Genomic DNA, 26,455 nt, shown 5'->3' on the forward strand with positions numbered 1-26,455 from the left:
AAACTAGATAGTATTATAGGCTCACCTACTTAACCAGAAAGACAAACACTACAGTAAACTATGACATGTTGAAAGTAAACTAATAAATATGAGCTCTATGGTTGACTGCCCCACTCTTCCTAGAATAGCTAAGAGACTCTTTAGAACATATGAGAACATATGGCTACTTGAAAAGTGGGCAGCATAAAGGCACCAGTGTTAAACCACATAGTACATATTAGTAAATTCATATTTCTTACTTTTCAGAGGAAATTAACTATAAAAATAATTTGAATATTTTCTTCCCAAACTCTCTGACAATCCAGGGAGAAAATCTCTCTGGCCTAAACAACTGATTCTAGGAAATTGTCTAGAAAACGAGACACCAAAAATTTAACCTATGTCTTTTTTCCATAAGTTTGCATCATTGATTTACAAGTTGAATTGCCTGTGAGTACCTATATCAATACTGCCATATACAATATAAAACACTATATATGTCATACATAATACTAACACTGAACATAAAAAATAAAGACATAATGTGAAAAGGAAATTCATATTTATTTACAGGTATAGTGATTTATGCATTAATAGTGAAGAAGCAGCAATGTGATTGCTTTATAGTAGCCTAGTGCAATTGATACAAGCGCTTCACAGTAGCCTAGACTATACACTAATGAATGAGTTGTTATAAAATTTTTATGGCATAGAGTGTTACGGTCAAATTCATAATTCAGTGTTGGAAACACTGTTATTTAAAACACACACACAAAAATGACTCATACCATTTTTGCTACAACACCACAACAGCAACAGAAGGTGGCTATGAAATTATAACAGTAGGAACAGTAACTACTACAGATTTTATACAGTTATAATTTAAAACTGTGTCTTTATATTTGTTTACAATTCTCTCAACTGCAAATGATGCCATGTAAGGTCTGAAAGTATACGTTTTTGCGTAAGTCTTTGAAATTTCAACTTTTTATAATAGATTTGTGTATACTTGTGGTATTAAATGATAAAAAGACTTGTATATACATGTATTTAATGCATTTATGACATACTTCTACTCACTCAAAAATTAAATCAAAATAGCTCATTTCCCAGGAAAGCACAATTTGAAATTTAGAATAAGAAGAAATACAAAAACTTAACTTTGGTCCAAGATTTAATCATCCAGAAATGGACAGTACAACAAATTGATATCAACATATCCATTAAAATCAGTCTGATTAATGGCAGGAAGAATTCTGTAGGTATTCTATAATAAATCCATTTTCGGGGCACATCACATTCAAAAGCTTGATTAAGCTTTATCTTGATCGTCAGATTATAAAGTTTGCTGGTCTAAATAAAATATACAGAAACTATTTTTAATCTGTTCACATTTGCCTTACATGATAGTTTATGAAACAGTATCAGTTACACAGGCTGATGAAAAAATGTGAACAATATTTACAATATACCATATATACTTACATATTTATAAATATTAAGAAATCATTAACAAAGCTTTTCTTTTCAGAAATAGGAAAAACGCCCATTTTTCTTCCAATTTGAAGTAAAAAAATACTAAGAATAAAGCCTTTGAAAAGATAAATAGCAGCATCTCAGAGACTCTTGAAACAAACTCTCATAATGAGCACCAGACAACAAACATAAGATCTAGATGTGATGGAAGGAGGAGATAAGAGAATGAATAATGTCAAGTTCAGAAAGAACCTTCAGGGACATCTAAGCCAATCATCCTCTTGAAGTCTGAATCTTTGCTACAACATCATGCAAAGTGTTCATTAAGCCAACCTGAGTTTACTGCTCACCGAGGCAGTCAATTCCCTCTTAGAACATTAGAAAGCATTCCCTTATATTGATCTAAAACATACCTCTCTATCTCTGTCACCCACTGGCCATCCAGTACAACTCCAATTCCTTCCCTTTAGGGCCTCTCCTATGGGATGAGCTATCAAAAATACTAGTTAGTCTCAATGAATCTTTTCATGTACATCCCAAAGTCTTTCAACTATGTTTTCAACAGATGATTCTAGTCTTACCATATCACAGTTCTAGTTAATATTCAGTTTGTTAGTGTTTCTCCGAAAGTGGGGAATCCATAAAGGAACCCATAAAAGAACAGTATGTAGCTAGACTTGGCCCAAATTAGAAAGAGCAAAGCTCAACCTTCCCTCCCCATTCCACTTACTACACACCTGCTCCTGCAGCCCAAGATTACACTCATTGTTTTCATAGCTATGTCACACATACTGATTCAAACTGAGCTTTATATTGATTAAAACTTTAGTCTCAGTTTGTCAAATAAAAATTGTCACTCACCATCTACCTTTACAAGGATAAAGTCATTGAACTTCAATACACTCTGAAAGGAATTTAGGGTATTGATTAGGAAGGAGGCTCTGGGAAAAGACTGGCCTTCAGATAGTTAGATATTTTCAAAAGATTTTTAGAGTCCAATTTCTTACATTTCTCATATCTAGAAAAGCACTAAAATCATTAACGGAGACATGTGCTCCTCATGACTAGCAGCAACTTTCTGCCAAAATGTGTACTTGACTGCACATATCCTCCTTTACCAAAATCATGTATATACTGACCTCTCTTCCTCTGTTCCCTTCAGAGCAATTCCTTGGAGCCATCTGAGAACTGTATCCCAGGCTATAATCCTCATTTTTGCCCCAAATAAAACTTAACTCAAAACTCTCACATTGTGAGCCTTTTTTAGTCAAGTTAATGTACTCAATAACTATGGAATGCTACCACAAGGATATTGCAATACTAGGAATAGTGTGAGAAATCAGTGAGATATAACTGAAAGCAGTAAGACCTACCTGAACCAAAGCCCCCACTTTACCCAGCTACAACTGTGTAGGCAAGAACACTTATTAGAACTACACAATTTTTATAACAGGATAACTATCTTGCTACTTGCTGGTCTCAATTCCTAAGCATATGGATGGGCCCTCAGCCAGCAATTTAGAATACCAGCACTCTAGGTTATCCAGTTCCTTTCCAAACACCTACTGAAAGAAAAAAATTTTTAGAGAAAATAGGTTCAAGGCCTGAAAAATTCAATCCATGCTTAATGTTGAATCACCAGAAAGCTACTTGTTAGGAACCAACTACATAAAATCCTTCTGATCACCTTCAGTGAGTTGTATTCAATGTTTTGTTCTAATCTTTAACAGAAGATTGTTGTTAAGAAGTAAGCATGTGGAAGTCACAACTGCATTATTATATTTTTAAACTGCCAATACTGTCCGTTTTGTTACTGAAGCCTTTTTACTGATGGGAAAGGCTTTGTTTTCTCTGTGGAGTGAGATGTTTCTACAATTTTAAAGATGAAAATCATGAGAATGTTATATAGATTTTTTAAAGTTTTCGAGAGATAAAGTCTATAAGAAATAATGAGAAAAAATGTCATTTGACACATGAACAAATAGCAAGAAATATTTGTATTTCCTGCTTCATCAGCAACTTATTTGAGGCCATGAGAGTAAGATGGATAACTCAAACTGGGTCTTATAAAATACCTATTATGAATTAAGTTAAAGATCATTATTCAGTTACCTCTATGCTTCCTCTTCCCAAATAATCAGACCAAATAACTTATCTTCCCCAATGACAAAGTTCCTAAGATCGGATGAACCTAAGAACTAGCTGGAGAACTTGTTTTAGAAACTTGCATCTTTAAATAAACTTTCCACGTAACTGGGATGCAAGTGAACTACATAATATGTTTTGAGAACGCTCTTCCAGGACCAATTTTTGGATCACTTAAATCAACTCTGTCACATATCCCTGGGCTCTCTGCTGTCTCTCTAGGTCCCTTTTAAAGCCTAGTGACCAAAGGTATGTTGAGTATTCTTACTAAGGATCCTACCAAAGCAGAGCAGATGAAAGGATTATTTCCTTGCTCTTACACAGCACACTACATCCACTTTAATATATCCTAGTGTTGTTGATAGGCATGCTCACAAAAGCAGTGCTTCATTTTGACAGTCAGATTGAGGTCAGCTACTTACTTTAACTCTCCTGAGAAATGAAAGCTTAAAGTGCATTAAAATGGGTATAAATCACAGTAAATGAAACTACAAAGAGCACTGTTTGGAACTTTTTCCTCAACTGAACTAGCTGCAATCATTGTTTTAAAAATATCTGGGAGTTCCCATTGTGTCTCAGGGGTAACGAACCCAATTAGTATCCTTGAGGACATGGGTTTGATACCTGGCCTAGCTCAGTGGGTTAAGGATCAAGTGTTGCCATTAGCTGCGGGATAGGTCACAAACATGGCCTGGATCTGGAGTTGCTGTGGCAGTAGCATAGGTTGGCAGCTGTAGCTCAGATTCGACCCCTAGCCAGGGAAATCCATATGCCACAAGTGCGGCCCTAAAAAGAAAAAAAAAAAAATCTATTCCACTTTTGAAATAAAGAATTTTCTTTTGAACAGAAAATCTGGCAACCTTCTTAAGTAAAACTATTCTTCCAGAAAGTAATTATTTATGAAAATTTTTAATTTAAATAATACCACTTTTAGAATATCTATAGGACCAGGAAACTGTTTTCATAAAAGACTCAGGGAAAAGATTTATAAACAATCAAAATATTGTTTATAAATATCTATAAACATTGCAAAATATTTACAAGTAAGAGTAAAGAAACTTAATTGTTGCTCTCCAGCTCACCATTTCATGGATAAATAAATCATTCCATAACATAGAAACTGATGTTATTTCATAACGTTCTCTACCTAGACTATCTACATGATTTAGCAAAAGAAACAAATTTAAAAACTAAAAGTGACCAATAACTTATAATATGTCAACTAAATATTCACAGTAAATGTCTACATAAAATGTTGAGATACTCATTTAAGTTTCCAAGATCAATCTAAAAGCTACCACTTCCAAGCTAATGCTTATCTATAAAAATTCTAGCCCTATACATTCTATCGTGTCTAAATCGACTTTAGATTTTAAAAAAAAGTATTTTTCAAAGAACAAGTTGAGATATCAAAGCAGAAATTCAGGGTCTGAAAAATGAGTGGTTTTACTCAGAAAATGGATAGCTTAGGAATTTTACAAGCCTTTAGATTCAAGAGTAATCAAGCTAAGACCAGTTGGGTCATGATTCACTCTCCTATGCTACTTGTAATTTTCTATCTGGTATGTTTTTCATTTTATACATTTCATGCTGTTTGTCTCTATGGTTACTTAATCAAAATGAGTACCCGGTCCATACACAGGAAGTACTATTTCCTTGTGAATTCCACATACTAAATTAATAACCTCTTATACTTTTGCAACGACTAGTTTACATTTCACCTCTAAGGAAAAAGTTTCAGAAGATTCTTTTGACTTTCTTTCTTTTTGAATTTCGTATATTATACAGACTTCAGTATTTCATGATAGTTGAGTTTGCCAACACATCACAATCTACGTTCTTTGACATATCATGCCTTTGCCCATCAGTAAGTGCTCTTCTGAGCCTCAGTCAGACATACCTTAGTTTTTAAAAAACACTTTTTTTGTCTGTATCAAATCTAAGTCAAAATCAATTGACAAAATTAGGTGAATACTAGTATTCATTCATTCATCAAACCAGGACCTGGAGAGAAGTACATAAACACCAACTCCTCGGTGACTCACCATGGTTAGGTTTCCTAAGCAACACTAGAGCATCTTATTTTAAAGAAAATTAAAATGTGGTTTGATACTATGTATATTCTCCACCTGAAAGCATGTATGCAATAATTAGGAGTATAGACCTTAGACTTTCTGGGTTCATATCATGAATCTAACATTGACTTGTTATGGACAAATTACTTAACAATGCCTCAGTTTCCTCACTGTAACAGGATTATTTTAAAGAAAAAAAAGAGATTTACATTTTTAATGTGTGGAATAGTTCCTGACCCTATCTAAGCATTGGTTAAATATCAATCAATCAGTCTTACCCCATGTAGCATGAAACCATGGCTTCTAAGAAAAAATTTTTTATGAGAAATATTTTTCCACCCTCCCATGAGGCAAGATAATCCTGACTTTAAATTTCCTTGTATAGCACTTAAATATTAGCCGATCAGCTAGTCTCATATCTATGAGAGTTCTAGGCACTAACCATATTGGGCATTTTATGTATCACTTCATTTAATCTACTGTGGGAATCCTACAAAGATTGGCAATTTTCTCATTACAGATGAGAAAACTCTAGTTTTGAGAAGATAGATAATTTGCACAAATTCACTGAGTTAGTGGCAGAAATGGGCCAACTGAAGACATCTCCTAAGCCAATGTTTTTAATCAGTCCATCACCATGGATAGAGCACTAGAAAAAAAGATAATTTCACAACTTTTCAAAACTAAAAATTTGTCCCATCCAAGTATTCTTAGCCACATCCTGGAAGCCCAGCAATGTAAAATTTGAATACATCAGTGCCTGAGCATGTGTTTCCTGCTTCCTAGAAGCCATGGGCTTATGTGTGTGATTGATCCCCACGGTTTACTAAGGTTCATCAGTGGAAATCAAGGCTACATCGGCAATGGCCTCTAGGTGGTATCTGGAATCACGTCAAAAATGACCTTCTGAAGCTTCCCCATACATGTTTGTAAAATACTGGCACCAGAGTATTTAGTCTTAGCAGCTACATAGTTCTGGAAAGTCCAACTTATCAACCTATTAGCCTAATGATTAGTTAGCTCTAATGTAACAGTCTCAAGGATGAATGTCCTATTATTGATAGGAAACACTGACTAGCTCTGAGTGGGTCTTTTCAAATTGTGAAACTCCAATAAAATGTCTCCACTCACTTGGCTTGGCTCAATTGCTAATGAAGAAGTCTGGATTTTATGAACTCCCTGACCAAAAGCAGTCAGTACAAAATCTTAATGTCAGCCTATCCTGTCTTTGCTGACAGATCCCAGAAGGGCCTACCAATGACTCACTTTCACCAGTTAAAAAATAAGCAGAAGCCACTTCTTTGTTCCTCTCTGAAACAACTGACTTGGGAAGTTTGGCCCTCTACCACTCAGATAAGTGTCTAAAATAATGTTCTTTGTCTCTGAGTATCACTGGCTACCAGTGATCTCTGTTTCAGTGAAGAAGGGTGTAATTTTAGATTCTCCTGAACCGAAAGACTAAATTCTGGATTTGATAACACTAGATACTTAATGCCAAAAGAAGAACCATGCAGAAGGCTGCAGAAGCATTCAGACAGCTTAGGAGGGAAATGGAATGTGGAACTGCTTCAGAAGAGTTGTGGTTCATGTTGCTACCAGACATGCTGAGAGGCAGAACTTGTAGCTGGCAGATGCTCAACACAGAATAAGCTGCTCATCTCTCTAGCACTGCTTAGAAAAGATCACCTCTTTTAGAAGAGGGACTATACATGTACAACATAGCAGTCATCATCCTGGTCAGTGATCTAGACAAAACATCTGAGTTACAGCATGAAAATCACAGTTCATTAAGATGGTTTGCAGGCACATCAAAAATTAAAAAAGCAGCTTCAGATCAAAGGAGTGGAGAGATTATTATATTCATTGTATTCCAGAAATCTGCTTCTACATCACTTAATTCTAGTAAACCCTGGGTTGACACTTCCAACTACAGTATAGATTATAAACTAATTAAAACCATTTATAGGACCCTTGACTTACAAGACTAACTTCAAATAGAAAAAAAAAAAAAAAAAAAAAAAAAAAGGAGCTTTCAAAGCTATTTGGCAAAACAGGACTCCTTCATCCATTAGTATAAGCAAATGAGTTCTAAGTAGGGGTTGTAAGAATAACGTTTATCCTCTTCAAACAGCGAACCTTACTGAAGGCCAAAGAGGTAAGGTTAAAATCTTGGTACTATGCTCAACACTGAGTGGAATGCCATCTCTTAGGGGTAAGACAAAAAGTATTTCCTCTATCATGCAAGTTCTGCAATTAATTATCCCATAGCTATCAAGAATAATACATTCCTCTGATAACATACGTTCGATTATCATAATTCCCTTTTAGCAAAGCTTCTAATGCTGCCTTTTCTTTTGCCGCACTTTATAGAAAAAGCAACGCAGAGTTATAGATTAGCTGCTCTAATCAAAAAGAGAATTAAAAAGGAATTAGAGTTTGTTTTTTGGGTTTTCTTGGGGGTTCCCTAGAGATCATTTCAGCTGAATGATTTCTTAGAGCTATTCACTCATATCTAGACCCTCTCAATCTTATTTTCAAAACTCTTTGGACCCAATATAAAGAATCACTGTTATGATAATAACTGAATGGAGAATATGTTTTAAACATAAATATAACCACCAGTGGGTATGAAATAGTTAAGTAGTAAAATCCCATCAAGGCAACAAACAGCCTCAATACTAGGGAAGTGTTTTCTAGTCGTCTCCCAACTCACAGCCTAGGAAGCCTAAAATCGCCTCTGTATCCAAGAGTTCCACAGACACTTTCTGTTTACCATGTTTGTCTGCTGAACAGCACTTTCAAAATGGAGAGAAGCTACAGCCTGGAGACCCCATATTTCATGGATTTGATTAACAGTAAAGAGTAACAATAGTTAATATTTAAGGAGGGATTACTACATGCTAGTCAATAATTCCAGAAATTAACTCATTTAATCCTCATAATACACACCCCGTTTTATAGATGGATAAACTGAGTCTTAGAAAAGCTTACTAACTTGTCTATTGCCATACAGTTAGTAAGCAGCAAAGCCAGAATTGTAACCAAGGGGTCTAATGCCAGAAATCTAACTCTTAACCAGTAACCAGGGGAATAGAAATACAAGTAAAGGGGAATTGATAAATACAGAGCTCTGGCAACTTTCTGGTCACTTTAGAAACATTTCATTTAACCCTCACACAATACATTTTATAAAAGGAAAGTAAGTTTCAGAGAGATTGAATAACTACTCAAATGCCCAAAATTCGCAAGGAAAAGACTGATACTCCATACACTACATCACAGCACCTCTCCACAGATTAAAGACTACATGACAGAAATAAGAGCAGAAATATCTCACCTCGATTGGCATATCAGTGCTGTTATAAGAAAGTGACCATTGGAACCCGTCTGGCAGGGATACTGATAGGACACAAGGAAACCTGTAGATAACAACACAACCAGCTTAAGCAAGGAGGAAAGGATCTAAAACATTAGAGCACTGCAGTGTTGGGGGAGGAGAGGTGCATGTATGTGTGTGTACACCGTGTGTGTGCAGTTTCATTCTGTTTTCAACTTTCCTTTTCTTTTTTTTCCTTGCTTTTTTAGAGGTATATGGTACATGGCGGTATAAGAGGTATATATGTAACCGTGGTATACGGAGGTTCCCAGGCTATAGATGGAATCAGAGGCATGGCTGCTGGCCCACACCATGGCCACAGCAACACAGGATCCAAGCCACATCTGGGACCTACACCACAGCTCGTGGCAACACCAGATCCTTAACCCATTGATCAGGGTCAGTGATCGAACCTACATCCTCATGGATATTAGTCGGGTTCATTTCCTCTAAGCCACAATGAGAACTCCAAATTCTTTTATCTTGATGAAATCTTGAGTAGCTCTCAACTAGGGACAGTATCTCACCAAAGAGTGTCTGGTACCATGTGAGGGCAGCTGATTGTCTCCATGATTGGGAGATTCTGTTGGCATTTAGGGGCCATGGGGTAGAGATGTCAAACATCTTGCAGTATTATGTCTGCACAACTAAGTACTGTCCCACCAAAAAAAATCAAATTCTGATTGTCCAGCATTAAGAAGTACATAAAAGAAACCATTCACGTAACATCAAGAAAAAAACACCATCCAGGTAGACTTAATATTTGTACCCCAAGTGGACATCAGTAGTAAATGTGGACCATTATAGACAGATTCCTGAATAAAGTACATTCCTGAATTAGGCACTGCTGTGCCTTATATACACATAAACATAAGGTCTTGCTATTAATATTATGGAGAATATACGTAAGACCCAAATTTTGAATGAAGACTCAAAATAATCTCAGTCCAAATACCTTCAGAGTTTAGTCCAAAAGCAGACTTCTTACTTAAATGTAGTTTCCACTAAGAACAGTATAACAGTGACTAAGTATTAATCAACAAAATTTGATTCAATACAAATTGAATCATAAAACCACTAAATTTGCATATTTAAGAAACAACAAAAAGAAGAATGTGATTGGAATGGAATGAGCATGAGTGAGTGGTAGGCTGATGTCAGAGAAGCAGGCAGAGGCCTGAATGTGTGGGGCATTGTGAGGCTTGATAAAGAGCTTGGATGTCTGCTTACTGTAATGGAAATGGATAGCTTTAAGCAAAGGAATAAATGATCTGGTTTCATTTTAAATCACTTGTTAGGGCAGTAAGAAGAGAAAACTGAGAACTAGGATACCATTTGGAAACTAGGATTGAGATAAGGAAGACAAAAGCATGTACAGCAATACCTTTGTTAAACAGCCTGATTAGGGTAGATGCTGGTTAGAAGTTAACTAATTTTATTGTAAAACTATATGGGCCCAAAACATCCCTGCACAAACTTCTGCCCTCTTTTTCAGATAGGCCGGGTCATCAGATGATCTCTTAACAAAATAATTTGTTTTCTTTTTATGGCTGCACCTGCTGCATATGGAGGGTCCCAGGCTAGGGTTGAAACGGAGCTACAGCTGCCAGTCTATACCACAGCCACAGAAACAAAGGATCCCTAACCCACTGAGTGATGCCAAGGATGGAACCCACATCCTCATGGATACTAGTCAGATTCTTAACTCACTGAGCCACAACAGGAACTCTCATAATAATTTAAAGAAAAAGCATTTTACTATCCACAGACTCTTCAAACTTAAAAATAAACCATTATCTTCAAGACTGACACAAGTAGAAATAAGACTGTAATAATACTGAATTTAGCATAATCTCTGCTGATATCAGCTAACTGAATAAACATATAGGGAAAAATTTAATTTCCCCCCAAATTGTTCACATTAGAGTGCAGAGAATATTTTGTAAGGCAAAAAAAAAAAATTGCTATTTCAAATATAACTGATTATAAAGGTACAAAACCACAAGTAGCTCAAGGCAAATGAAGCAAAGATACAATTTGTTAAACCAAGTTCAGAGGAGCAATGCTGACAACATTATTGTGTAGTTATCCTTAGACTTCCAACTGCAAGACACCTTGCTTTGGTTTATTGGGCACGTCTTTCATGACATCCTATTGGCACATTTATTTATTGAAATAACTATTACCCAACATTACTGAGCACCTGTGCTGTGTGCTAGGAGCTAGGAATATAGAGCTTTGCTCTATATTCATTCTAGAGAGATAAGTAATGTGTAAGAAAAAAGATAATCAACAATTTAAAAAAAAAATTACATGCCAGCTATGGGCACTAAGCTGAAATATAACCTGCTGCATCTGAGGGATTGTATCTGACAGACTGAACCAGGGGGACTTTTAAGACAGGGCAAGTGTCTTCACCTCTAACGCACATCATTAATAACATCAATAATAATTTGGTTTCCAGAGCACCAAATAAATTTTCCTGTCAGGATATGTGAATTCAAAAGACTGGGTGACTACAAAGGTTCAGAAAGGGTTTCACAGGTAAAAGACTTCAAGAGAGACTTTCAGAAAGGCTTATGCAAATAATTCATCCTTATAACTTAAAAATAAGTATCTGGGGACATTGAGGATTGGTATCATAAACACATGAGTGAGAAGAAATCTCTAAAATGTACCAATACACTGCACTCCTCAACTAACAGGGAAAGTCAGAACTCTAGAACATAAGAGATCTTCTTACAGTGCTTAACCTATTTTTCTCCTAAACTGCTTTTCCTACGAGCGTTTTTACGTTTCCAAAATGTCTTATTAAACATGTTTTCCCCATTGCTCAAAAAGAGCGAACAAATGTCATAAAACACATTTAGAAGATGGTGACGAGACACCCCTCGTCAAAAGTGTTGGAAGCCACTCATTTAAATGCACCTGAAAACAGATGGTTCTGCCCGGGTGATCTCCTCCTGCTGTTGGCTTTCATTTCACTCAGAGGAAAAGACTTAACTACTTGAGCGTCTTGAAACCTTGAACAGGATAAAAAAGCACTTGCTGTCTTTTTTTTTTTTTTTTCCCCTTGAGTGAGCTTTCGTACAAGCACATTAAACCACTTTACCAGGAACAGAGTTTAGGCCACGTGAGGAAGCCCTGAGAGGTCGCGCCTCAGCAGCTTCGGCGGAGCTTGACGGTCATCCCAGGCCAGTTACTGGAGCGCCCGGGTGCATCTGGGAGTCGACGGCACCGGGTATTGTGGGAAATGTAGTTTGGAGACTCCGCCCTGCTCGCCATTTCTGTAATGGCCGCTTCCTGGGAGGTAACGTACCAACTTGGCTCCGAAAGCTAGTTAGATTGCCCAGTGTTTTTGTAAAACAGGGGGCACTTTTGCACCTTGCCTGACCGACGTAGGGATTGTTTCTGAAGTCTTAATATCACGTCCTAGAACGAACTTGTTTTTCGGTTGATTTTAATTTTTATTTTTAGTTTTTCCTTTGCAGGCAAACTGATCAACTTTTAAGTCTAGTTCTCCTGCTTGAACAAACTGTTGTCTCTAGTTTTTACCCATTCTTGCCCCTTCCGTATAACCTCCCCGCTCTGCATTGACTCTAGCTTCTTCTTTAAAGTAATGATAATTAATAATATGTAATGTTTAAATCCTGCTACGCTTCTCTGATAATAGGCGCTGTCACGTGGAACCTCTTAGCCTCAGCATCTGGAGTCCTGGAGGGGAGCGGATAGATTTAAACAATTACCGCAGTCTTTGGTACGTCTTACTATTTACCCTACGACTTAACAGACTGTTATGTTGTTTGACTTTGCCAAGGATGTCTGCATTTCCTGGTTGAGCGAGACCCTGAAAAAATGTGATTTTCATTACCTAGGATATTTTAAGTTTCCATGTCAGCTTGTGCATCTTCTGTCTCAATTATGTTCTGCTGTTGAGTTTCTTTTTTGTTGACTCACACGATGTTAGCATTATAGAGTGTACATAATCGTTGGATTCAGGGAATTACCATAAGAAGGGAAGATTATCCTCAAATGACTATCTCTAAGTACCGATTACTTATCTCAGTTTTTCCTACTAAAATGAGGAGATGGTTCTGAAATAATTTCTAAAACCTCTAAAAAGTGTGTACTGGAGTTCACATTGTGGCTTAATGGGTTAAGAACCTGATATAATCTCCTTGAGGATTCTGGTTTGATCCCTGGCCTTGCTCAGTGGGTTAAGGATCCCACATTGCTGCAAGCTGCTGCATAGGTCACAGATGCTGGCATCCAGTGCTGCTATGGCTGTGGCATAGGCCTGCAGTGGCAGCTCAGATTCAACCCCTAGCTTGGGAACTCCCATATGCTGCAGGTGGGCCCAAAAAAAAAACAACAAAAAATGAACTGTTATTTGACAGATATTCATATTGTCACTTGAAAAGGTAGGAATTTTTAATGGTTCGTTTTTGTTTCCATGTTTAATTTTTAGAAGAAACCTTCAGCCTTCAAGAACCAGCCACCTCAAGATCTCAACATCATGATCTCAGTTTCAACCCAGTTGTTCTTAATTCTCTTTTCATTGCTTTTGGTGCTGCCTGTTGTTGAAGCAGTAGAAGCTGGAGATGCAATCGCTCTCTTGTTAGGTGTGGTTCTCAGCATTACAGGCATTTGTGCTTGTTTGGGGGTATATGCACGAAAGAGAAATGGACAGATGTGACTTGGAAGGATTTCCTGAACCAAACCTTGCCCTGAAAACCTGTGTGCTATTTGAGGTTCAAAACTGAGCTTTGGTGTCTGAAAGTTACAGTTAAATAGAGTAGTTTCATATTCTTGGTTATTTCCCTATGAATGGGAACAAATTGATATACTAATGGTCAAATGGAAAACAAAATGTTTTCTTCACAGCAAATAATGCATTGAAAAATGCCGTCTGTAATTTGTATTTGCTAGTTAGAAAGAGGGCCAAAAATGAAATGATTGAAATTTGCATTAAGTGCTATTTCATAGTTTCAGAATTCTCAATAGGAAGAAGGAAACACTTGCCCAGAATCCCTGGTAGTTGCCACTGTTAAGTTATAATCACTGCCTCCTACATCGTTGAGGAGTCTTTTCTCTATATTTTTACTGGATTTTTTTGTTGTTGTTGTTGTTATCTCCCAAGTGAATGTTATACTTACGTATTAAATACAATTGGTCAAATATTAAAACATTTCTTAGCAGGGAGTGAAAAGTGTAGAAATTGTATTCAGTGTATCTAACATTGAATTAAAGGAAAGATATAAAGATATGTAAAAAAAGTACTTTATATTGACATTGAAATGGAGAAGAGATTTAATGTTAAAAAATCTTTATATTAACTGACACTCTATTGCGAGAAGTACTATATTAAATATAAACCCATTATGTAACTTAATGTGTGGTGTCCATTTCTGTTTATTTCAGACTGTCTTTATCTTTGTGTGAACTTTTTATAAGCTAAGTGGAGACAAACAAATAGGATACCTTAACCTTAACTGATCACACTAGCTTGTAGAGATACAATCAGTGAAAAATGAGAAATAAGCATCATCAAAGCAGGGGAGAGGCCTCTGGTAGAGAATCTCTAGCTGCAGAAGGAAAATGTAATAGCCTCTACTGATTTACATACCAGACAGATGAGACATATTCTCCCTGATGTTGCTACTTAAGTATCTTCAAACCAGCAATATCACCTGAGGACTTGTTAGAACTGCAGAATCTCAGGCCCCAGCCAGACCAATTGGATCGGAATATGCTTTTGTTTCAAGAGCCCAGGGTAATTTTTATGCACATTCCAGTTTAAGAATATTGTTCTTTTTATTTATTTATTTGTCTTTTTGTCTTTTGAGGGCCGCACCCTCAGCACATGGAGGTTCCCAGGCTAGGGGTCGAATCAGAGCTCTAGCCGCTGGCCTGCGACACAGCCACAGCAACGCCAGATCCAACCTGTGTCTGCGACCTACACCACAGCTCACAGCAATGCCAGATCCTTAATGCATTGAGCAAAGCCAGGGGTTGAACCCACAACCTCATGGTTTCTAGTCAGATTCATATTCACTGCACCACAACGGGAGCTCCAAAGAAGATTGTTCTAACTTGTTTGAACCCCAGAATCACCTGAAGCATTTCATAAAAACTCAGATTCCCAGGTTCTTCTGGTTGTATTGTAGTAATTGTAGGTTGGGGCCTGGAATTTTATGTTTAGAAAAGGATCCCCAGTGATTCCTCTGTATAGATGCAGCCAGCATAGGATTGTATGAGTAAACCAAAATTCTGTAAAGTCTTAATAGAAACATGTCAAGTTTTTCCCTAAAATAATGCATTGTCCAATCTTTAGCTCTCCAAGGGACGTTGAGAGCCTTAATTTTGATCAGAAAGCAGGCAGCAGCAATCTAAAATCCTTTCTGTGCATTTCTCCAGGAGTGAGCTGACCTGGCTTGCGTGATGGATTTGGTTGAGGGTACAAAGACGGACTGCCACGCTATAAAGACATTATAGAAACCACACGGATCTGTTTTTGCCATAGCTGTTTTGTTTTTTCACCAAACACTACACATTGTGTAATTAATAGAACTTTTTTACATGCCTTTTTTTTTTTCTTTGAAAGATAAAAGAATGCAGATTGGGAGAGTCTGTCCTATCTCTTGTAAACCAGCCCATTGGTATTGATGTATAGAAGCTGCTGCTGCTTCCTTGTTGTATGTCTGAACTTGTCCATTGGCATTGGGAGAAATCAAACCTAAAGTGCATTTTTTAAAAAAATAATAGGAAAGAAGTTCCTGTCGTAGCTCAGTGGTTAACGAACCTGACTAGAATCCATAAGGATTCGGGTTCATTCCCTGGCCTTGCTCAGTGGGTTAAGGATCTGGCATTGCCGTTGCCCTGAGCTGTGGTTGTAGGGTACAGACACAGCTTGGATTCTGCCTTGCTATGGCTCTGGCATAGGCCGGTGGCTACAGCTCAGATTGGACTCCTAGCCTGAGAACCTCCATATGCCATGAGTGCAGCCCCCAAAAATAAAAATAATAATAAATACAAAATAGGAACTGCCATTTTCCTATTTTCTCATTAAAAATAGAGACTTGTGAGGTGGCATTCCGGAATTTTGATGTATATAATGGGGAATACTTTTAGCTCTTGTCTTGTCTATCTGGGTTGGATTATATGGTTTTGCCTGAAAAGAGCAGAAACTCTTATGGTGGCTCTTAACATTTTTGAGGCTATCATGAGGGATTTGGTTGAGGGATTCTCCTTTGAGAATCTGAAATCTATGGTTCTTTCCCTAGAAAAATGCACTTACATGCTGGCATTTTTCAGGGTGTTGACAGTGCTAAAGCCTATCTAGAAATCTCTGATTTCTGCTCTCATTCTTTTTTTTTTTCTTTCCAATACTGAAATTCCTTCATTTGCTCTGAGGGGTAATACCCACTGTGGAGCAGTTACAGAAAGAATGGGATTAGCAAATGTCCCCTGAGTGCCCATGATAATTTGTAGATGTCTAGTAAATGCTCCATACGTGTTAGCTTGGTTGAGTCCAGTTAAAAAGAAGACTGATAGCTGAAATATAGCTGAAATCGACAGAAATGCTGATAACCAGTCTATTCCTCTAATGCCAAAAATCAGTGAATTTCCTGTATCATTTCTCTCTGGCTGCTTTCAAGATTTTTTTTCTCCATTCTTAGTTTTTAGAAGGTGATCTATGATGTGTCTTGGCATAAGTATTTTTGGATTTATTCTGTTTGAAGTTCCTTCAGCTTGAACCTATATATTTGTGTCTTTTCCCACATTTAGGTAATTTCCAGCCATTATTTTTTCAATCCTATTGACTACTTTCTTTCTTGGAATTCCTGCCTTATTACTGCCAGATAGAGGTAAAAGTCCAGGGAAAACCTCATTATTGTTCCCTATGTACTCTCACTGACCTTGCATGGGGTACCTGTGGCTATTGGGTCAGAATGGAAGTTCACACTCCTTACAGGGTCTCTACTGGTCCATGGCTATGTGTGAGCCCATTGGCATTTCTGGGCTGCCAGTTTCTCCAGTACTAGTCAGAGATCTGTAAGACAAAAGAAAATCTAGAGAATTCACCATCTTTCTTGTGGGAGGTCCCTAGCCAGTCTGCTTTCTTTCTACCTATCAGAATCTTATTTTGTGCATAAAATGTAGGATTTTTAGCTGTAATTAGTGGGAGAAATAAGAAAAAAAGATGTCTACTCCATCTTCCTGGAAGCATAAGTCTCCTCAGTGCATATTTAAGGAGTGGACTTTCTGGAGGGATAAAACACCAGGTAAATTATCGACTCAAGATATCTTACTCACAAACCTTTTTCCTGTAATCTCCCACATCTACCCTCCTCTTTTCAGCCATCCAATAATATATTGTTTATTCCTATTTTTAACCCGGTAAGTTCAATCAAGAATGCAGGGGTGCACCCCTAGATTCACTGCAGCACTACTCACACTAGGCAAGACATGGAAACAACCTAAATGTCCATCAACAGATGAATGGGTTAAGAAGATGCAGTACATATATGCAATGAGATACTACTCAGCCCTGAAAAAGAATGAAATAGTACCATTTTCAGCAACATAGATGCAACTAGAGATTATCATACTAAGTAGATCAGACAGAGAAAGATAAATACTATATGATATCACTTATATGTGGAATCTAAAATATGGCACTAATGAACCTAACTACAAAAGAGAAATAGACTCACGGACATAGAGAACAGAGTTGTGGTTGCCAAGGGTAGGAAGAGGGAGTGGTTTAGATTGGCAGTTTGGGATCAGTAAATGCAAACTATTACATTTAGAATGGATAAACAAAGTCCTACTGTGTAGTACAGGGAACTATATTCAATCTCCTGAGATAGACCATGATGGAAAATAATATTTAAAAAAGAATATATAGGATTTTCCACTGTGGCACAATGGGTTAAAAATCTGACTGCAGTGGCTCAAGTTACTGCAGAGGCACAAGTTCATTCCCTAGCCTGGCACAGTGGATTAAAGGATCCAGCATTGCCACAGCTGTGGCATAGTTTGCAGCTGCACCTCAGATTCGATCCCTGGCCCAGAAACTTCCATTTGCTGTGGGTATGGCCACTTAAAAAAAAAAAAAAAGTGTGTGTGTGTGTGTGTGTGTGTGTGTGTGTGTGTGTGTGTGTGTGTGTTGCTGTATTGCAGAAATTGGCACAACATTGTAGATCAAATACACTTTAATGAAAAAAAGAATGCATGGGTGCAAATGAAGTTTTAAAATGAACTGTACCCATATTTTGATTCAGCATTGAAAGTGCAAGTGGCCAAGTGGCAGCTTGTTGAAAAACTAATGTGGTACCACATGTACCAACTGTGAAGAACAAGCCAGGCCCAGGAAATCTCAGAAGCTATACATCACATGCACCTTTACCCTCTAAGGCTTTCTAAGCTCAACAGAAGCTTGTCAAATTCCATTTTCAACCTGAATGTAGGAAAGGTAACGTACCTATATAACTTGAAGCACTTAATGAAGGGAGGATTCACTGCATAGGAACCAAACCATCCCCTCCTGGAGTCACATAATCAGTCTCTGGTATCACAATAGGGATTAGAAGCCCATGCTCTGGAATCCCATAGATCTAGATAAATAACCAGATTCCATCACCTAAAAATGTGATCTTGGACAAGTGACTTAATCTCTAATATGTTAAAAGGGAAAAATATAGTACCTGTCCCATGAATGAAGAATACATGAAATACTAACTATGAAAGACTTAGCATGGTGGATGTTATTACTATAATTGGTATTTGGAGATATTTTCTAGACATTAGGGGAAAAAAACTAGCATCAATTTTGCACTAATACATAGAGAGCATCTTTAGAAAATTATATAAACAAATTACATTTTAAACGGTTTGTTATATTTTAATTTTGACATTTTCCTTTTTGTTTTCTTTATTACAGTTTTCCCCTCATCATCATAGGCTTACAAACTGATAAAACTCAAAGGCATCTGTGAAGAAAAGAAAATGCGGCTTCCCTAAAGTTTCCTCAAGCCTTCCTTTTTGTACCTGAGTCCCTTGAAGAAAAGAAAAAGAGAGAGAAAATAATTGAATCTAGGAGCTGGGAATTCCTGTTGTGGCTCAGTGGGTTAAGAACCCAACCAGAATCCATAAAGATTCAGGTTCAATCCCTGGCCATGCTCAGTGGGTTAAGGATCCAGCGTTGCCCAAGTGCAGGGTAGGTTGCAGATGCAGTTTGGGTCTGGCATTGTTGTGGCTGTGGCGTAGGCCAGCAGCTGAAGTTCCAATTTGACACCTATCCTGGGAAGCTCCATGTGCCACAGGTGCAGCCCTAAAAAGAAAAAAAAAATGAATCTGTTTTAGTAATTCCTAACATTCTCAACCATGTGTCTTTCCTAAGTGAAGTAACAAAAGTTTAGCAGCAACTGCCCAGGTCATTTAGGACATACAAGGAATCTACTTCTGTCTGTGCAGGAAAATAGAAGATCTGGTCCATTTTCCACCAGGAAAAATACTCTTAACCTAGCTTTTCTAATTAGAAGTCAGAATGATATAAGCAACATAAAATTTGTTTAATATTTGTTTCTTATGTGGGGAGTGTAGAGGAAGCCCATATTTTGACTTACATCAGACAGGATTTTTATTCAGAGGTAATAATAGGTCCAAATCAATAAATATACATGCAGAATACCATATTTAAGTTTTTTTTCTAATTTCTAGTAACTTCATTTTTCTAAATCATTTCTATAAGTAATATTCATTCTAACATCCAAAGGCAAAAAGCAGAAGACCAGAAGAATATGACTGCTTAAAAACACTAAAATGTGGTTTTAGCTTCTCACTGAATTATAATATCAGAGCTACAATACCCCCTCTCACACATATTTTCACTAAATCTGTTACATATGAGTGATTAAATTTTTGAAAATATTAGTTAGCATTTGATAATCTGAAATGGAATTATGAAATTTTATATACAAGAGGGTTAATTATTTTTAGAGGGCTAATCATGAAGTACTATTAAACATGGGATCATAAATACCATATTTCTCAATATTAATCAAGATAATTATGCTCTGGATAAATGTGCATAAATCACTTAACAAAAGAAGTTAGAAGCAGGCATGATCACCAAGAATGGAAAATATACCCATATTCCATTTCAGATGATTTAGCAGAACATCCCTTTCATTTTGCCACAAAAATTATCAGGGTATTTTGATACCAACATAAAACAATTGTATAGGTCCTATGATGACATCTACTCCTTTTCACTTGTTTAATCAACACTTTTCAAGACATCATCAGTGCTATTTAGAAAGAAATTAATCAGCTACCGGTGACTGACCTTGAGCCAATAACTTAATCTCCACAGTTTTTTCATTTGTAAAATTATTTATTAATAAAAGGTTCTAAAAGGCTTCCTGGTGATAGAAATTGCAGCTCCATATAAACAGTTTTCCTAATATCAAAAATAATAAGGCCTGGGAGTTCCCTGGTGGCCTATCAGTTAAGGATCCAGTGTTGTCACTGCTGTGGCACAAGTACTACTCTATCATGGGTTTGCTTCCTGGCCCTGGAACTTCCCCAGGCCACAGGTGTGGCCAAAAATTAAAAAAAAAAAAAAACAAGGCCTAATGTGTTTAAAAAATATTGTAATTACCCATTTTCATATGTCAGCATGAGGACCTGATTTCCTCTTGGATGAAAACTGTAGTCTAGTCATTTGGTACATTTTTGGACTTCAATTTAGTGAAGCAGAGGCAGTTCATTTTCTGTACTGAACTCACATGCTGCATTATACTATACAGAGTATGATTCCCTAATCAAGAAGGATTGTCTCAAGAAGGAAGAGTAAAAACAAATTGTAGTCCTGCCACTCCCACTCACAGCAAACACGCAAGCACTAATTGATGTCAGCCTGACAGAATCCAGGAGCAAGCAACTTTGAAGTTTCATGGGCTCAGTCCTTTCTTGCACTGCTGGTGAGACTTAGCTAAGAGACACCATCTCCCCAGTGGCCAAAACAGACATATGAGAGGATGCATGACCCCCTCCTCTCCCTCATACTCCTCATCCAGTCCATCTCCAAGACGTATGGACTCCACCTCCAAATTATGCCTAGGATCCACCCACTTCTCTCCATCCTCAAGGCTCCTCCCCAAGTTCAGACCACCATCATAATACGGATGAGATCCACAGCAGCTCCCTAGCTGGTCTTCTGACTGCTCATCTTAACCCTCTACAGCCTTTTCTAAACACAATGGTGCACATCTTAAAACGCAAAGCTGGGAGTTCCTGTCATGGCTCAGCAGAAACGAATCTGACTAGTATCCATGAGGATGCAGGTTCGATCCCTGGCCTTGCTTAGTGGGTCAGGGATCCTGTGTTGCTGTGAGCTGCAGTATAGATCAGCTCAGATCATGCATTGCTATGGCTCTGGCATAGACTGGAAACTGTAGCTCCGACTCAACCCCTAGCCTGGGAACCTCCATATACTGGAGTGCAGCCTATAAAGCAAAATAACGACAACAACAACAACAAAACCCAAGGACTCAGAAATCTGATCCCGTTACATCCCAGCTCACAACTCTTTAGCATGTATAAATGGGTCTCTATGCTGTACAGCAGAAATTGATACAAAACTGTAAATCAACTGCACCCTTTATAAAATCCTTAACAAGCCTTAGCACTGTTAATCTACCCTGATTTCCTTCCCTACTTTTCTAGTCTCATCTATGTCTATGACCCTCTACCTATCTTAGAGTCTAGTTTCAACTACATTAAGCTTTTCCCTTCTCAGGAAAAAACACCAGGTGTGCTCCTTTCCTCCCTCCCTCTCTCTCTCATTCTCCCCACTTACTCTGCTCTCTGTATGTGCTTGTTGTTTCTTCTGCCCAGCCTAGCTTTCCTCAGTTCCCCCACCTTATTCCTAACTTCTTAGTTTTGAACAGCACTTCTTTAGGACATCTCCCCTGACCCTTTCTCCCTGAACCACATAGCCTACTGTATGCTCACACCGTAGATGTTCTTTGTATCTCCCATCAGGAACACAGCACTCTGTCATTGAATCTCTATTTATCTTTATCTCAATCAAGATCAACCCGTCTTAGGATTCTAAGCTCTGTGAGGACAGAGACTGAATCACTAATTCGCCGATGTATTCCTAGCTTCTAGCACAATGCCTGAAAAATAGAAACTGCTGCTCATTCAATCTTTTGCAGACTGAGTATATGATACAGAGTTAATGTGGCAAAGGGATGCCCCAACCCAGGATACGCAGTGGATCATGGCATCCTCTCAATGCACCTGTATGTGCACCTACCATACTCAGATGGTACCAATCCTTCATGTTTCCTCTAAATACCATCCACTGAAAAACGTCCATTGTGAAGTAATCACAAGACAGTTGTCAGAACACTGTAGTTCTTAGATGATGCTACCCACAGGTGATGTCAAAGCCTATATTTCCTTCAAGTAAGAAGCCTTTATCAGACAAAAATTTACAAAAAGAAGAAAAGATAAGTGGTGCCGCAAAGTCCTTTTACATTTCCAAAGATGACTTTCAAATAAAGAGCCCCCAATCAGGGTTCTACTTCCTGCCTTTAGCTATGGCAAATGGATCATGGAGCCACTCTGTGATTCCACAGAGTATTATACTGGGTCTTTCACCTGGGCCCTATGACTTTCCCCTTCTGAAGAATAAATCAATTTGGTGCCTAGCTATGACTAAAGGTACAAAGAAACAATAAAAGTCATTTAAAAAAAAAAAAAACTTGTTCATCCAAATGTTTAGGCCTCGATAATATAGTTCTCTTAGTTCTCTTATTATACTGGAGTGCAGCCTACAAAGCAAAATAACGACAACAACAACAACAAAACCCAAGGACTCACAAATCTGATCCCGTTACATCCCAGCTCACAACTCTTTAGCATGTATAAATGGGTCTCTAGAAAAATGTGAACCTAATTTCATTGATGCTGCCATTATTCAAAGCATATTTGATAGTCATATTTGGCCTGTGATATGCTCCTTCAAGTATCCCCAATGCATGGAAGATTTTACCATTGAGCATTTGGTTTTGGAAATGCCCCAGAAGTAGATCAACACTGAGCCCTCCGTGTGAATGAGGTAGGTGACCAGAAATAGAAAGAACAACTTGATGAGCTAATTCTCAAATTCTCTGAGAGCTTTGTGCTTCACATTTTACAGACGAAGACACTAAGGCTTGGACCTGTTAAGTTACCTGGAGAAGTAAAGTTGCATAGTTTGATAAAATCAATGACAAGTGACCTCAAAGAAACAAAAAAAAAAAATTTCTGCAACTTATAAGCCAAATTAACGAGTTGTTATGCTTTGTAATGTATTACATTTTTAACTAAAAAGATATGAAATAGCATGAAATAATAATATAGCACAACAAAAAAATGATGCATACCCCCTGTCCTCAGTAAAACTATTCTTACTTTTGCATGCCACCATCCACAAACATAAACTTAACAAAACTGTAATAGACCATACATACCATTTTTTTCTAGCTTTTGTTTAATATTTAAGTATTTAAAAGATATTTTAGCAACCAAATAATATTACATCCTATACTTTCATCATTATTTATTCAATATCAATTTTATAAATAATGTTGGATGTTTCAGTAGCTTCCAACATCTTATCATTTATCGATAACACTGTACCGCAAACACCGTAAGCAAAATAGGCAGTTCTTACCAATTACCAAACAAATATTCCTGTCCTTTGAACCAGCCTAGAAATGAAATTTTCTTAAATTGAGATATAGTTGATGCACAGTATTATATTAGTTTCAGATATATGGCATAGTGATTCAAAAATTTTATAGATTATACTCCAGTTAAAGTTATTATAAAATATTGGCTATATTCCCTGCACTGTACAATATATCCTTGTAGCTTATTTATTGTATATATAGCTGTTTGTACCTCCTAATCCTCTCTGCCTCTGTTTTGTCCCTCTTCCCTTCCCTCTCTCCACTGATAACCATTAGTTTGTTCTCTGAGTTTTTGTTTTGTCTTGTTATATGCATTCACTTTATATTTCAGATTCTACATATAAGTGATAACATACAGTATTTGTTTTTATCTGACTTATTTCACTGAGCACAATACCCTTTAGATCTATCTGCATACATCTTACTGTACTCAAATGACAGTACTCAAAAAATAAAAGAAGGCAGGAAGGAAGGAAAGGAGGGAGGGAGGTAGGAAATTATTCTATTTAAGAGAATCCATAATCATTTTAAAGATCTTTTACTATAATGAGTAATTGTATAGACAAAATAAATTTTCACTTATGCTTTTATTTGCTATAAAAGCAAAAAACAAAAACAAAAAGCATACATACTTGTCCAATTACAAACCTGCTACAGTGGCTTTAGAAAGAGTCTGGTCCTGTTTTCAAGAGAGCCTCAGGGAGGGGCTGAGAATGATTGGATTGTTTTCCTCATACCTCTTTGTTGCTCCTTTATTTATTTACTATCTTAACTGGTTTTTCTTGCCCTTCTGATGCCTTAATACCCATTTATTCTTCAAGTCTCAGACTGGCCTTCTCTTCTGTCTATTCTCTTTATTAGGGAATTCCTTTCTCCATATTACTTCCCCAAGAGTGTGGTCCCAGGGCTTTCTTTATGAACAGACAACTCCAGATGGCTAACCCTGACTCTCTGAACCAACTAGCACTTATAAATGATGCCATGTGAATGGAGAGCTGTTACCTCATGTACACTTGCTAAAATTGAACATCTTCCTGTCAAAACTGAATGCTTTGTCTGATTTCACCCCCTGTCCCCGCTTCTCTCTCTCTCTGTGGGTGGGGGTGTGTGTGTCCCCATCAATCTACTACCCAACCAAGTCTGAACTTGGTCTACTCTCATACCCAGGCAATAATTCTGACCTACCTTGGTTCTTTCTCATTACAGTTCTTTCCATGGACTGCTCTAGCACTCTAGTACTCACCCCTGGACCATTTTTCATAAGGTCAAATATTTTAAAATTGTAAGTCTCTGGCTATCATCAGTCTGTCAAGGAGAAAAAATGAGGGGAGTGGTATGGTACAGGCTAAATCACTGTTTTTCACTGTGTTAATTAGATATCTAGGCTCCACAGAGCTGCCTTGGCAGCTGCCAAGTCAAACAATAAAAGACCAACAGAGTATTGCTCCAGTCCCCAGAGTATGGCTCCTGCCCCAATCCCACTTCACTCATAGCACTTCCACCATCATCTGCTTTTTGTGTGAATCCCAAGTATGAGCACATACAAAAAGGATTTATACCATTACCTTAAGGGGAAAAAATTCCAAAGCCACTGTTAGGTGCCTTTTTAAGGTCTTGTGACTTTGAAAATTCAAGTCCTATGGAAAATAGTAATATAATTGTTAAGATAGAATTAAAGAAATCCCTAGTTTAAGCATCTACTTATTAATATACACCTTAAGTCAGTTCAGCTCTGGCAGCTCGAAAGGAGTATAAAAAGCCTCTAAGATTCCACAGTGTCTGTGACAAAGGTGAGCAACATCTTTTAGACAGCACACTTTCTGAAATCCATAGCATTCTAGCCTTCTTCCCAGACAGATGCACGTTACAATGACATGTTTTCCACTGCCCATTTCTATTTAAACAGAGCAAATGAATCTATGAAAAGAGGATGTTTCTGGGCTCCGATGTTCTATGGAGATTTAAACTTTTTTTTCTTTTTCTTTCTGTTTTGTGCAACTTGGTAACAGTAAATAAGTAAACAAATAGGGTTTAACAGTGTTCCACTAGAAAGTAAAATCAGCTAGTTTGGCCTTTAAGGTTTGGAAGATGAGATGTAGTATAACAGGTTCTGGGCGTTTAGGTCCAGAGACTGGCTTCTGAGAAAAACCATGCAGGAGAAGGTGTCTCAGAGCCATACCTCACACAGTAGAGCAGCAGAGGTTTCATGGGCTTCAAGTCTTGGCAACTGATTTTTTATTTTATGTCTGGTCATCAATTCGACATTTATGCATCTGATTAACTCTGAGTATGGGAATTCATTTCTCTGAGCTTATGATTCTTATCAATACATAAAGATTTTAAGCTTGATGGCTCAGATCTGGTTTGCATGCTGGAAATGTGGCTAGACTAAATTTAGATGCCTTGTAAGTTCTGCAAAGCACATAGTGGATTTTGGAGACATAGAAAAAAATATATAAAATATCTCTTTAATCCTTTTGAACTAACTACACGTTGGCTTAATATTTTGGGTACTGTTTTAGGTATATGGTTCAATATACTTAAAATATTGTTTAAAATACATTTAAACAATATGTATTATTACAATTAGTTTTACTTGTTTCTTATTACTTTTTTATTTTGGCTATTAGGAAATTAAAAATTACATATAT

General features: G+C 37.3%; 3 long non-coding RNA genes across 4 annotated transcripts in view; 2 read left to right on the plus strand and 1 right to left on the minus strand.

The window, feature by feature from the left end:
* LOC102164930 overlaps positions 1 to 12,118 on the minus strand; it is a 365,941-nt gene extending 353,823 nt beyond the window's left edge. For both annotated transcript variants that reach the window (XR_002340209.1, XR_002340210.1), the window contains exons 1-2: positions 11,980 to 12,118; positions 9,013 to 9,094 (exon numbers count right to left, since the gene is read on the minus strand). This is a non-coding gene — a long non-coding RNA (uncharacterized LOC102164930). The remainder of the gene's footprint in view (positions 1 to 9,012; positions 9,095 to 11,979) is intronic.
* LOC100519283 lies at positions 12,229 to 14,443 on the plus strand. Its single transcript, XR_309047.3, has 3 exons — positions 12,229 to 12,361; positions 12,725 to 12,808; positions 13,520 to 14,443. It is a non-coding gene; the product is annotated as an uncharacterized LOC100519283 (long non-coding RNA).
* On the plus strand, positions 16,032 to 19,190 carry LOC110257507. Its single transcript, XR_002340211.1, has 3 exons — positions 16,032 to 16,919; positions 18,339 to 18,529; positions 18,998 to 19,190. It is a non-coding gene; the product is annotated as an uncharacterized LOC110257507 (long non-coding RNA).

The sequence above is a fragment of the Sus scrofa genome, chromosome 18, assembly GCF_000003025.6.
Source record: "Sus scrofa isolate TJ Tabasco breed Duroc chromosome 18, Sscrofa11.1, whole genome shotgun sequence".
Taxonomy (NCBI): Eukaryota; Metazoa; Chordata; class Mammalia; order Artiodactyla; family Suidae; genus Sus; species Sus scrofa.